Raw genomic sequence first — 14,873 nt, forward strand, 5'->3', positions numbered from 1 at the left:
ATTTTCGCACAAAAGTGGCGATTGTACTAGAATGGATGGTTCTGTATCAGCAGCCATAACAATAAAATCAAAAAGGCCACGATTGAACCTTTGGCGTCTTCATAAGCTCCTTGCGCAGTTGATTATTATTTAACACCTGATGTAACAAATTCTGCTTCAATTTCTTTGGATATTTTCTCATTCGCTCAAATACATTTTGCCGCGCGGGGTAATGTAGCCAAATAATTCACACCTAGAGACAGCAGCACTGCACGACACTTCCCTATGCGGATTTTTTGCTTAGTTGATCAAATTTAATGCGCTGTGCCGGGTGCAGCAGTGCTGCTGATGCCAAATGTGATTTACCCCATATGCATACATGCAAATAATATTTTGCCGTGAAACGCAGTGCTGCGTAGTGCAGCCTAGTGTGGCCTTAGCATTAGGGTGGATCTAAATAAACCTTAGATCGTTTCAAAGCGGAGATGCAGTCAAGCCCTTTCATTGTTTTTCTTATGGCACTGTCAAAGTGTATGCACAAAAGATTAATGTAAATCCTCCTTTTGTTACTATGCTTCCCGAGACAGACCTCCATTCAAGGCCGCACTTATAATTTACAACAAATAAACTTGTGGAATGTTTAGGTAAACAAAAATTTATTATATCGTCAAAGGAGGATTAACATAAACGTTGTAAGGCAAATAAAGTGGCAAGGAGTTTCATTGTTAAATTATAAGCCTGTCAAAGCATCAAATCTAAGTACCGCAGCCAAAGCATTTATGTAAGTCCGCCTGGTGCTGCAAGAGTCGAAATAAATTAAAAGGGCAGACATAAATGTAAGATCACACACTTCGGACAGAAAGGCCACCCGATCTGGACGAATCTACTGAAAATTATGCCGTAGTATTTTAACATAGTAGGTTTTATATTTAATAATTCAATAAATGGTTTGGATCTATAAAAGGAGGAATATATGTAATTGCGTTTCAGTTTTTAGAATTTTCCAAAGCATCTAAATACTGAAATCGTTTCTTTGTAATAAAATACAATTATTATTTTACAAATAATTGGGGGCTCAACCTGGATATGCCGTTAAAATAAATCATACACGGATTTAAAGTAAAATGTAAAACACAATTTGCAGAGACAAAGAGAATTGTATGGTCAAAATATATTTAAACGAAAAAATTATTAAAATTACCAAAATTATGATCGAAAAAATCAGAGAAAAGTTTCGGTTAATGAATTTAACGGCCCTATTCTGTGCATTTGACAAATTGTCAATAAGTTGACAAATACTTACTTACTTACTTAATTGGCGCTTAACCGTCTAAACGGTTATGGCCGTCCAACAAGGCGCGCCAGTCGCTCCTTCGCTCCGCCAACCGGCGCCAATTGGTCACACCAAGGGAGTTTAAATCGTTTTCCACCTGGTCCTTCCAACGGAGTGGGGGCCGCCCTCTACCTCTGCTTCCATAGGCGGGTTCCGATAGAAACACTTTCTTGGCCGGAGCATCATCTTTCATTCGCATAACATGGCCTAGCCAGCGCAGCCGCTGTGTTTTAATTCGCTGGACTATGTTGATGTCTGCGTATAGCTCGTACAGCTCATCATTAAATCTTCTTCGGTACTCGCCATCGCCAACGCGTAGAGGTCCATAAATCTTTCGAAGAACTTTTCTCTCGAACACTCCCAAAGCCGCTTCATCTGCTGTTGTCATGGTCCATGCTTCTGCCCCATATAGCAGAACGGGTACGATAAGTGACTTGTAGAGTATGATTTTCGTTCGCCGAGAGAGGACTTTACTTTTCAATTGCCTACCTAGTCCAAAGTAGCATTTATTGGCAAGATTGATTCTTCGCTGGATTTCAGTGCTGATGTTGTTGCTAATGTTGATGCTGGTTCCCAAATAAACGAAGTCTTTTACTATTTCGAAATTATGGCTGCCAACAGTAGCGTGGTTGCCAAGGCGCATATGCGCTGACTCTTTGCTCGATGACAGCAGGTACTTCGTTTTGTCCTCATTCACCATCAAACCCATCTTTACCGCTTCTTTTTCCAGCTTGGAGTAAGCAGAACTAACAGCGCGGGTGTTTAGGCCGATGATATCAATGTCATCAGCATATGCCAGTAATTGCACGCTTTTATAGTATATTGTTCCAGTGCGGTTAAGTTCTGCAGCTAGTATAATTTTTTTTTTTTGACAAGTTGACAAGTAATCAAGATTTTTATCAAGTTGACAAATATTTCTATTCTGTGCATAACTTGACAACTCTAATAAGCTCTACGACCTGTACTTTTCACCATACTGTGGTGACCTAAATAAAATAAACCGAAATCAGCTGTTTAGTGCAACAATCGCGAAATGGAATAAACGTAAGAATTAAATATTGTTCATTATTTTTTGTAACAAATATTTTAAAATCATGGTTTTTTTAAGGAAATCAAAAGTGGAACGTGATACGCATGAACAATTGGACCGATATGTCTCATTTTATGCTGCTAACCCCGAAATGGGAATAGGAAAAAATAATCCGCGGGGTTTTTTCGGGATCATTTCGGCATGGCTTTGGAGATCATTCCTGGATGGTTTTGGGGACTCCATCGGGTCCTCCCGGGGTCGTCCCGAGGGAGTCCCCAAAGCCATCACAAAATGTCCCCCAAAATTACCACGAGGGAGTCCACAAAACCATCCCCCAATGATCCCCAAAATGACCCCGAGAGAAACCCCAAAAAGATCCTGGAACGACCCCGGTAGGACCCGATGGAGTCCCCAAAACCATCCCAGAATGTCCCAAATTACACCGGGAGGACCCCGAGGGAGTCTCAAATACCATCCCGAAATTACCCCCAAAAACCCCAGGAGGATCTTCCCACAATAATAGCAAAAGTAATAAATGTTCTTCCATTTTCTCTCGATCGCACAATAACAGAATTCTAATTTAAATTTATCCGTATAAATTAAATTATCAAGAGCGTTTGACTTATTGACAATTTGTGAGCGAAAAAGCTTTTTATTTTTTACATAGAATAGCAATTACTTGATAAATTGTCAAACTTGACAAATAAACAAGATGGTGAATTTTTTAAGTGCACAGAATAAGGCTGTAAATGTGTTGAAAAAAATGTAAGTCAAAACTTCATTATTTTTCAAAATAAATAAAAAATCCGTTTATGTGTAAATCAAAAGTCAACTGAACAGAAATAAGTAATATTTATACATATGGTTGTATGCGCATACTAAAGTGCTCGTGTGTATCTCAAGCGCGTGCGCATATGACATAAGAACAAGCTTCCACATGCGCTTGTATATCTGTGAACTTTAAGTGTGCGAAATATATTTTATTGGTGGTTCGTAAAAGGAATGTCGCCAGAAAAATCCAGCAAAATGAAAAAAATCAGCGGTCAAGTTAAAAGAAGTGAAATCCAAATCGATGTTAAGAAATGTAATTTGGAAAAGGGAGAATATCAGAAAAAAATTAAGAGGAAGTATGAGGACGCGTCCAACGCTTTTATTTAATTGTCTGATCAACACTATAGATTGACGAGGAGAGTGATGACTAGTACCTAGGACCTACCTATTTATTTTCTAGCTTTTGTATTATTATTATTTCATATAAGTATTGTACGAGGACGTATTTAATACTCTTCTTTATATTTCAGATCCTTACATAACCAGCATTAGAAAACTGTATACTAAAAACTTGAAGGAACTTGATGAACCGTTTAATAATATGACAGATGTGACGGCTACACCGCCGCCCTATGGAAAATCGTAGAACAACTGCTAATTAAAAATAGTGTTTTCAATGTCGCTACTGGCATGCCTTTTTTATTTCACTCAATAGTTTAAAGACCAAACTAGACTATAACATCGAAAAATTATACATATTATATGAAATGATTTTTTTACAATATCACCAACTTTAAGTTTTGAGGGACGTCCATGTTAAGCCCATTCCCTTCATCACTTTCAAATTGATTTTAATGTTATACGTTACAGGAAAAGATATGATGTATTATATATTTCTGGAAACCTCGTTTTTGAAGAATATGAAACAACTAATATGTTTTTAATATTATGTTTATGTTAATTATGTATAATTGCAAAATAAAATATGGTGAAAAAAGTTTTTTTAAAGTTCATCGAGCCTTTTGACAGTTGCCCACGTTTACCCGCGCTTTACATTTTATGCTGATTTATAGTCTAGCTATCCACAAACATAATAAAATAAAAAAAAAGCTGCGAAATTTGCGATTTTCGGAGTAACTATTAAAAATTTGATAAAAGTCAGAAAACGGAAAACCGCTCGCTATCTATTGGGATTTTAAATGTTGCTGTGTACATCAATAGTTTGCGGCAAGTTTTTTAATTTTTCATTGATATTAGGCAGTTTATAATGTTGCGTGTGAAAATATTAATAAACAAGTTGCACACCAGAGAACAGCGCTGAATGATTCTTCTTTCTTCTCAATAAAAATCCCAGTTTTCTCGAGTGACCGTGAAGGTTGAATACAGCTTTAAACAATAAAAAAAAGTAAAGCATTATCTTTTCAAACATCACAACAAAAACACTAAATGCTGTTTTACCTAAATTTTTCAATTTCAGTGGGCGGAATTATATTATTACTATGTAAAATACCTGTTTTTTATCAATAAAAATTCCAGTTCTCCGGTGTGACATTGAGCGTTGAATCCTACTTTAAACAATAAAAAAGTAAAACAATAAGTGCAGTTTTGCATAATATACCTACAATCCGAAACTTTGTTGGGGAAAATTTTAGAATAGCACCCCCCGAGTTCGGGGTTAAACTTGGTATCAAATGAAAGAGGGAGTTCTCCCGATCACAAATATATGTAACCTAAAGTGCGCAGACTTATAGTTTACGAGTTATTTGATGTTAAAGTTTGCAAATTTAGCAAATTTCTATAGCACTTTCACTTACAATTTACACATCTTTCAAAACCTTTATGCACAAAAATATCTATATAAATTGGCAACGATACACTTAAATTTCACTTTAGTTGGCTACCGCCACGTTGATGTCCTTCCGCATATTAACTTATAACTCTTATGTTTATTGTTATGTTAGCCGATGTTTGCGGGCCAGTTCTTTACGGGCATGGACGAGCAGCTTTTGCTGGAATCCGACCCGTCGGATGCCGAATTCGACGATACTATCGTAGATGAGGCATCCGATGATGCGGATCAGCAGAGGATGGACGTCGATGCCACAAACGAATCGTAACGGGCGCGCAGGTACTACAGATAAGCCTGCACCATTCTAAGGCAGCCTCGGCTGCCCTAATATTACGCCTCAGCACTACGTATGAGGACGTCGTTCTAGTCCAGGAACCTTGGGTCGTTGGCAGCAAGGTCTGTGGACTCTTTTCTAAGGACTACCGGCTGGTGACACCGCCCGTGACAGGTAGAATCAGATCTTGTATTCTAGTAAAGAAAAATCTAGTATTTATTTTACTATCTCTTTTTAGCGACGAGGACTTTACCTGTATTAGCCTCGAGCTACAGGGGCAAACAATCTGGCTGATGTCCGCATATCTATCGCACGATCGCCCAACTTCTGTGCAGGACCGGCTCTGCAAAGCGGTACGGGAGGCCCACAGTAAAGGGTTCCCGATAATAATTGGGGCCGATGCCAATGCACATCACACTGCTTGGGGCTCTACCGACATTAACAGTAGGGGTGAGTCTCTTTTTGATTCTATTATAAGTAACACTAAGTATATGCAACTCTGGAGACAAACCAACTTTCATCACCTCAAATAGGAAGGAGGTTCTAGATGTTACTCTAGTTTCTGGGGCATTCTCTGACCTTGTCAAGTATATGCAACTCTGGAGACAAACCAACTTTCATCACCTCAAATAGGAAGGAGGTTCTAGATGTTACTCTAGTTTCTGGGGCATTCTCTGACCTTGTCAAAAATTGGAGAGTTTCCAACGAAAACTCCTACTCTGATCATATGTATATCATTTTCACTCTGGTCTTGCGTACACCGCCTAGGGTGGCTTACAGGAATAGGAGACGTACGGACTGGAACCTTTATAAAAAAGTCCTATCCTCTACTCTTCTAAAGAACGCTTCTCACGGTAGGCCGAGCCTACCGCTAACAACTGATGAAGCGCCTCCTTTAGACACAACATTTGCTTCTCTCGGTGAGCTAGACTCATCGTCAAAAGTAGAAGAAGCAGTAGATCTTATCACCAAATCTTGTAACGCTGCCTTCACAGTAGCCTGCCCGGAGATTAAGGTGAGGGGAAAGAAGAAACCCTATTGGTGGAACCAAGAAATCTCCGAGCAGAGGAAAAACAGCAGAAAACTCTTTAACGAGGCTAAGCGCACGGGAATCTGGTCCCATTATAGGGACACCTTAAAATCTTTTAAAAAGTTAATCCAGAAGGCCAAAAGGGACTCCTGGAAGAACTTCACTAATGACATCGAAGAAGTCTCAGAGGCCAATCGCCTACGAAAGGTCCTCTCCAAAAACCCCATACCTCCAAGCTGCATTCGCACAACGAGCGGAGAATGGCCACTTCTAGTACGGAAATTCTCGAAACCCTGATCAGCACTCACTTTCCGGGCTGCAGATCTCAACCATACATCTTAAACACGCAATCTAACCCAGGGCCATTTCAACCCCTGGACCACATTGTAAGTGAAAAAGGAGTTATCTGGGCAATCAAGTCCTTTAAACCCTTCAAATCTCCGGGAACGGATGGAATATTTCCCGCTGAATTGCAAGCTGCAAGCGATGTTACAAGCCCGCTGCTATCTAAAATCTACAAGGCTTGCCTCAACTTGGTCTATATCCCCACGGAATGGACCAAGGCAAAGGTAGTCTTCATACCCAAAGGAGGCAGGATATCGGGCAACAGTCCAAAGGATTTCAGACCAATAAGTCTGACCTCCTTCCTCCTAAAAGTTCTAGAACGATTGCTGGACGCCTACATTAGACGATCGGCAAATAAGGCACTCATCTCCAACAACCAACACGCCTACTCTAAGGGCAAATCCGTAGAGAAAGCTCTACATGCTATCACTACTAAGATAGATAAGGGTCTTGCCTTTAAAGAATTTACGCTGGGTATCTTTCTCGACATAGAAGGAGCCTTCAACAACGTTCTCCCAGCAGCGGTCACAAAATCTCTACGTTCTTTAGGGGTGGAAGAGCCTTCTAAACAAGAGAATCATTATCTCTGAGCTGGGCAGCTCATCGTTAATAAGGTATGCCAACAGAGGAACCCCCCAGGGGGGCGTTCTTTCTCCTCTACTATGGAACCTGACGGTGAACGCTCTGTTATCTATACTACGGCCCACCGGATGCCAAGTCATTGCATATGCCGACGACATAGCCTTGACAGTTACCGGCAAACACCTTCCGGTGCTTGGCGAACTCCTGCAAAATGCTCTTAATCTAACAAACACATGGTCTATGAAATGCGGACTCAGCATCAGCAGTGAAAAAACTGAGATGGTGTTTTTTACCCGCAAACGCAGTATACCGGAATTTACCCTCCCATCCCTAAACGGGAAGGAAATCAAACTCTCTACCGAGGTTAAATATCTCGGAGTTATTCTAGACAGGAAGCTTGACTGGAAGGGAAATGTGGAGGAACGATCCAGGAAAGCCACAATGGCTCTCTACGCTTGTAAGTCGGCAATCGGAAAAAGGTGGGGTCTCCAGCCACGCATAGTCCGTGGATCTATACGGCAGTGGTGAGACCCATACTCTTCTACGCCGTCACCGTATGGTGGACGGCACTCGATATCGAATCTAACAGGAGTAAAGTAACGAGAGTGCAGAGGATGGCGGCAATGCTCACCAGCGGTGCCCTTCCCTCCACTCCCACCAAAGCTCTTGAAACCATATTATTCCTTCTCCCAACTGATCTATATGGCAGATACTGTGCATCCTGCAACGCGGCGAGGCTCAACGCTATCGAACCCTGGAGGGATTGCAGGTTTGGTCACACCCGGATCCTGAAGCAAGTCCCTGAAACCTTCTTGAAATTGGATCATACAACATCGCCCCCTTGCTGGGACAACAAATTTTCCACAAGAATCCCAGAGAGGAACGAGTGGGCAAACGGCGTAGAGCCGGTATCACACGAAATCTCCGTTTTTACAGATGGCTCTGAACTAAACAACAGAGTCGGCAGCGGGATATTCTCGGAGAAGCTCAATCTAAGCGAGAGCTTTCGCCTACCTGATCACTGCAGTGTTTTTCAGGCTGAACTCATAGCTATCTGGGAAGCAGCCCGCTATCTGGCTAACCTGAAGGTAACCAATTCTATTTCAATTTTCTCTGACAGCCAAGCTGCAATAAAATCCCTGCAATGCAGTAACACCTCGTCACTAGTGGCATTGAAGTGCAGAGAAACCCTCAACAAACTAGCTGAAAATTGCAACCTAAGCATAATATGGGTTCCTGGCCACTGTGACATCTCAGGAAACTGCGCTGCGGATGAGCTAGCTAGGGAAGGCACCAACTTGCAAACAACAACCTCCGCGGATTGGGCCAGCCCTCCTCTAAACACTTGCAAATACCATCTGCGATCTCTTTTCACGGATCAGGGAAACGCCAGATGGGCGAGGGAACCTACATGTAGTATATCCAAGCAAATCTGGCCTAAGCTGGATGAAAAGAGATCGCGATCGGTGATATTATTAAACCGTATCTCTATAAGCCCACTAGTGGGCCTTCTTACAGGTCACTGTCTCATGGGCACTCACGGTGCCTATATGCGCCTGCAGACAAATGACTTCTGCCGCAGCTGTAGGGACGAGGAGGAGATAGAAAGCGTTGAGCCCTATCTGTGCCACTGTCCCGCACTGTCAAAAACCAGGTACCAATGCCTCCACAGACACTCTTTTGGGTGCCTTGCGGAGCTTGAATCTATAAACCCAAACGATATCTTGCGTTTCATTAGGCAAACGCGCTGGTTTAGCCTCACTGGGGTCTAAACTCTCCTCTTCTTCGAAATTAGGGTAATAGGAAATAGGGGCCCCCCACGTGGTAGCACAACGGGCCACAACGGCCTACGTGAGTCTCCGCTCGGACAGCGGAGGCAGCCACTCTAACCTAATCTAACCTATGTTAGCCGATCCAACACCGGCTGCGCCATGCACAGTAATTCTGCGTCGAACACCTTTCCGCGTAGGCGGCCTTCGGCCGCGCTTATTTAAAATAACCCTGGGCTACGCCATGCCAAGTCCGGGTGTGTGGTATAACCGTGGCTACCGCCACGGTGATGTCCTTCCGCATAGTAGTAAAAATATATATTTTCCTTTTTCTTTATTAACTGAAAGGTGGCACGTTAATATTTATATTTGTTTTTTCTTTGTTGATGTGGCAGCACAGCTTTGTAATGTCATCGATAAAATATATACATACATAAATGTGAATGTTGCTACAAAAGCGCGATTTATTTAATAAAAACATTTAAATTAAGTAAAAACAATGCAAGAATTATATGTGAAATATACTAAAATGAAATTTAAGTGTATCGTTGCCAATTTATATAGATATTTATGAGCATAAAGGTTTTGAAAGATGTGTAAATTGTAAGTGAGAGTGCTATAGAAATTTGCTAAATTTGCAAACTTTAACATCAAATAACCGGTAAACTATAAGTCTGCGCACTTTAAGTTATATATATTTGTGATCGGGAGAACTCCCTATTTCATTTGATACCAAGTTTAACCCTGAACTCGGGGGGTGCTAAACTAAATCGCTGCCCTTTGTTGACGGAGTACTTATGAATGTACACCTTAGGTAGGAAGCTAACGAGGTTAAAAGCGATTATAACGGAATTTCCAAAATACCCTTTGTTTCAACGCGCTACCCTCATATTTCATATTAGTATATAAACAGAACAAAATAATAGTGAATTTACAGAAGTGTAATTGTTACGAATACAAATAACTACGTGTTTTGTTGTCCCTTCAAAATGTCTACTTTCAAGTGTTTCAAACGTGAAATAATACTTTCGTATATCGAAGGAGGAAAATCATTGGAGGCATTATCAGCAGGTTTAAAAGAAAATGACCATGAATCTGAAGACAACTTATGTTTCATTCTCAGTGATTTTCAAAGACTTATTATTCATACTTTTAATAAACGATGGCAGAAGCTTCACGGAAAAACGATACATTTTTAATGAAAAACAGTAATATTCAGTAACTTTACCGAAACCTGAAGGCGTTACTCCACACCATCTACTTCTTCTGGAAAAATTGGGAGACCGTGCGTATCTTATACAGATTTGTCAGAATCCAGTAAAAGAAGACAAAATACAATGTAACTTAATTAATATGGATTTGGACACGTCTTTAATGCATATCTTCAAGGATTACGTTCGATAGGAGAAGGAATAGAAGCTAAACTTGTGGAAACATTAAGGTTTGCTGACAGTGAAAAAAAGACCTTATTCTCGAGTCTCATAGAAGACGCAAGGCAGACAAAAATGTTTACGGATGAAGAAGCATCGAGCGTATTTATTGACTTGGATTTAATGAAAGCACAATATTTGTACTACGGGACAAATGAACGAATTGATAAAGTGACTACTAGGCATGAACATGAAGATTCTTATTAATATGGAATGTCTACTTTACATGCCTGGATTCGTTGTATGGAAATGATTTTACATATTTCCTATAATCTGTCTTTCCAAGCATGGTGAGCCACAAGCGAAGAAAACAAACGACTAAAGCAAGAGAAGAAACCCCTGGTACAAAGGCGTTTCCGTTAAGAGCTAGGATTGATCATCGACAAACCAAGGCAAGTAAGTGGTAATACTACTGACGGTAATACTTTCAGAAGAATTTTTCACAATGCATATTGCTCTGTTGAAATTACAGAAGTGGATATACATTTGATTAAACGACTTTACATAATTCTGCAATGATAAATGCAGAAAAATTTGGCAGTTATGCTATGGAGACTGCCAGGATCTATGTGAGCAATTATGAATAACACTACATGCCATCTTCAGATCACAAAATTTTGATTCATGGAGAAAGTATCATAAATCATTTTGCATTATTTCCTATTGGTCAACTTTCGGAAGATGCACAAGAATCCCATTATAAGGATTATAAAAAAAATCGTTTACATCATGCTAGAAAATGATCAAAATCCGCTACAAACGAGGACGTATTTCATACTCTTCTTTATACTTCAGATCCTTACATAACCAGCATTAGAAAACTGTATACTAAAAACTTGAAGGAACTTGATGAAGACACCTTAGATCTTTTGAAACTGAACAAATTAATTTTAGATCCTGAAGTTCATCAGGTATAAATAAAGTAATAAACATATCGTTAGCTTAATGTGAAGATGTGCTAAGTCAACTTTTACGAATTTTACAGGGGACGAAAAAAAATGAATAACTTTTGAAATAACTTCTTTTTCGAAACCGTGAATGAGGATACCTTACTTGCAATGCTTTTGAGTGTAGAAGCTTTGAAAAAGATAAATAAAAATCATGTATGCCAACCGAGCAGCTATTTTATGACTTAGCACAATTTCCGCACTCAAAATAAATTTTTTCTCCTGACTTAGCACTTTTTACTCAATATGTTTCCCCGTCACTCCTCACGTTAAATGATTGAAATAAAACAATAAAACTATATATTTCACAAAAAATACTATTTATTTGTCAAACTATTTCTAACGGTTCTGATCTGGACTCTTTTGCCGGATGGTGTGCATACAATAATTTATATTTAATTTCAAACAAATGCTGTGTTGTGTCTTATTGCAAAAAGACAACTGCCTCATACTTTATCGTTTTGTTAAGAAAGTAAAGACTTGGGTGTAATTTTTGACTCCAAACTCTCTTTTTCTAGCCACATTGACTTCGTTGTATCAAAATTTGCTGCAATGGTTGGGTTCAGTAGACCTAACATCAGTGACTTTAAGGACCCTATGACGTTGAAGGCACTTTATATATCGTTGGCTAGAAGTGGTCTTGAATTATTAATTAATTGAGAAATTCAAAATATTTTAAAAAAAATTGCTTTACGTATGCTTCACTGGCCACACGGCCTCCCATCATATACCAGCAGGCACAAATTGCTTGGTCTTCAGGATTTGCATGACAGAAGAACTTTTATCTCCCTCATGCTTGCCTATAATGTAATAAACTTTAGCACGAATCGGTCTGATTTATCTAATTTGTTCATTCCTTATATTCCACTGCGTGATCTTCGGCATTATAGATTATTTATCGAAATAATTCATAAAACGAATTATGCTATGAATGAACCTATAACTAGGACTATACATCTAGCAAATCGATTCAGTAGTGTTATTAATTTTAATAACAGCTTATATAAGTTTAAGCCTGAATTGTTTTCTATTTTTAACCAGTCTGTAACAAAGCATTTAGTTATCGACATGTAAGAATTGAAGTAGATTATGGTCAGCGCAAAACATTTACCAAACAAAAAAGGTATGTTTAAATTGGGTGAATCCAATTTCAAGGGGTTATGTAGGCAACCCTCTCAAGGGGTACCCAGCGCAATATATAGCTCCTCCAACCCAATTGCCAACCTCACCTAGCCGTGGCGAATTCTGTTTCATTGAAAGCCGAGGCTATGGCGACCCAAAGTTCCTCATGGAACTAGGGGGTGGGGAGGACGGAATAGCATAGAAGGTTTAATGTGGTTATATAAATCATTCCCGAGATGGTCGGAGTAGCACCTTAAAAGTGCTTTGTTACCGGAACGTACCGGACTTATATGCGGCATATGACCATCAACCCAAAGCCTTGGGGGAGTGTATTTATCGTTAATACAACAACAACAACAAAGCATGTACTTTAAGACTGAATGAATTAAATAAGTAAATAAAATGCGCGCACAACAGAATTACTAGTAATTCAGATTAATATTATTGACTGGTTGACTTAGCACATTTTTTTTGAACAGTTGACTTAGCACATTTACACATCATTGCAAACAGCGCGTAAAAATTAAAATTTACAGCCTCTCGCTGTATTAATTATCATAGACTTCGGGTGTATTGAATTGAAGTTAATGATTCGGCCTGATGCTGTTGGTTTTTAATACCACTTTGTTTTTAATTGATTTCCGCGTTTTATCGTGATGGAGTCTGGAGTTTCATCGTTTTCAAGTTCTATTGTAAATTTAATATTATTATCAAACGAAGAGTCAAACTACAGCAAGCGCCTCGCATTGGAAATGCTGCATATAATTAACATACCACCCAACATACGACTAAATTGCAAAACCGATGTTGACGACTCCGCCCCCATATTTAGACATTTATTAACTAACAAATCGACAGTAGAAAGCTCCGCGTAAAACAGAACGGACGTGTAAAACAAAATGTATGTAATTATTTTATTGTCAATATTTTAAGTTGGTATTTTAAATAATGTTGTATTTGTTATAGTTCCCTTGATGACCGAAGGTTGCAATCGAAATATATTTTAACACAAAATTAAAACTTTGTTGTTTTTATTATAAAATCAACATTTCACCTCGAGCCGGCAAAATCCTCTCTTAGTTACTAAATAAATTAATTAATTTTTTTTTTTAATTTTTTTTGCTAATTGAAGCGAAGGTTCGTGTGCAGATATTAAAGCGAAGCGGCATCGTAGCTAGTTGATATATCTTGAACGCGTCTATGACGCTACGTCTCGTTGATATCTTACCTTATTTGATCTACAAAACTTTTAAGATATCAAATAAAAAAATACACAACCTAAAAATCGTGAAAATTTCATAAAAATTAAGAAAACGCAAAAAATTACATACATATATCGCAAAAAATATGTCTCTTGGTTAAAACAATAAATAAAATCTAAAAAAAGTTAATAAATTCTCAAACTCAAATATTTTTAGGTTATGGATATGGCAAAAAACCAAAAACCAATTGGTTGGCCATGATATGGTTATAGCTTTAGCGTTATGGTATAGCGCCATTAATCCTTTACATTGATTTCCATAAGGTTGGTTCGATAAGTTGGTGACTTAACCATAACCAGATAAAACAAATGATCAAACCAACCTTATGGAAATCAATGTAATTGATTAATGGTGCCATACAATAACGCTAAAGCCATAACCATGTCATAGCCAACCAATTGTTTTTTTGGTTTTTCGTCATATCCATAACCTAAAAATATTTGAGTTGGAGAATTTATTAACTTTTTGTAGATTTTATTTATTGTTTTGGAGACATTTTGATTGAGAGACTTATTTTTTGTGGTATATATTTGTAATTTTTGCGTTTTCTTAATTTTTAAGAAGATTTGACGATTTTTAGGTTAAGGCACAAATAACTGATGTCAATTTGATATGGATAAGTGGTTATGACTATGGCGTTATGGCTATGTCAACTTTAACTTGGGCTTTATCTGGTTATGGTTAAGTCCCCAATAACTGGCCCTTTAACTGCAGTTAAAGTTGTCTAGAGTTTAACTTTGAAACTTTGTTCGATAACATACAATTTTTTTGCTTATCTTAGCATAACCGGCCGAAGTGTCAGTGTTAAAGTCTAGCCAACTTTAACTTGTTACGGAAGATGTGACCTGACCCTTAGCAATGCGAACTAAAGAAAAATTTCAAAAGTTAATGCAACCATGCGTAGTTGACAAATCGGGCAACTTTGCCTAATGTCAAACCAGGGTAAGTGGGCAACGCAGCCAATTTCGCGTTTTCCCTGCCTCCTGCCTTTTCATCACAAAGAATCAAGCAGAAAACACTGAAAAACTTATTGGAAAACATCCAGAGCCAGCAATCTCTCGCTGAACAACATCAAAATTAAGTGCACATGTGAGTACATGCCAACGTGAACGTGAAACAAGTGCTTAATAATAAGCGTACCTCCAAAAGC

This window comes from Eurosta solidaginis, chromosome 4, assembly GCF_040869045.1.
Source record: "Eurosta solidaginis isolate ZX-2024a chromosome 4, ASM4086904v1, whole genome shotgun sequence".
Classification (NCBI taxonomy): Eukaryota; Metazoa; Arthropoda; class Insecta; order Diptera; family Tephritidae; genus Eurosta; species Eurosta solidaginis.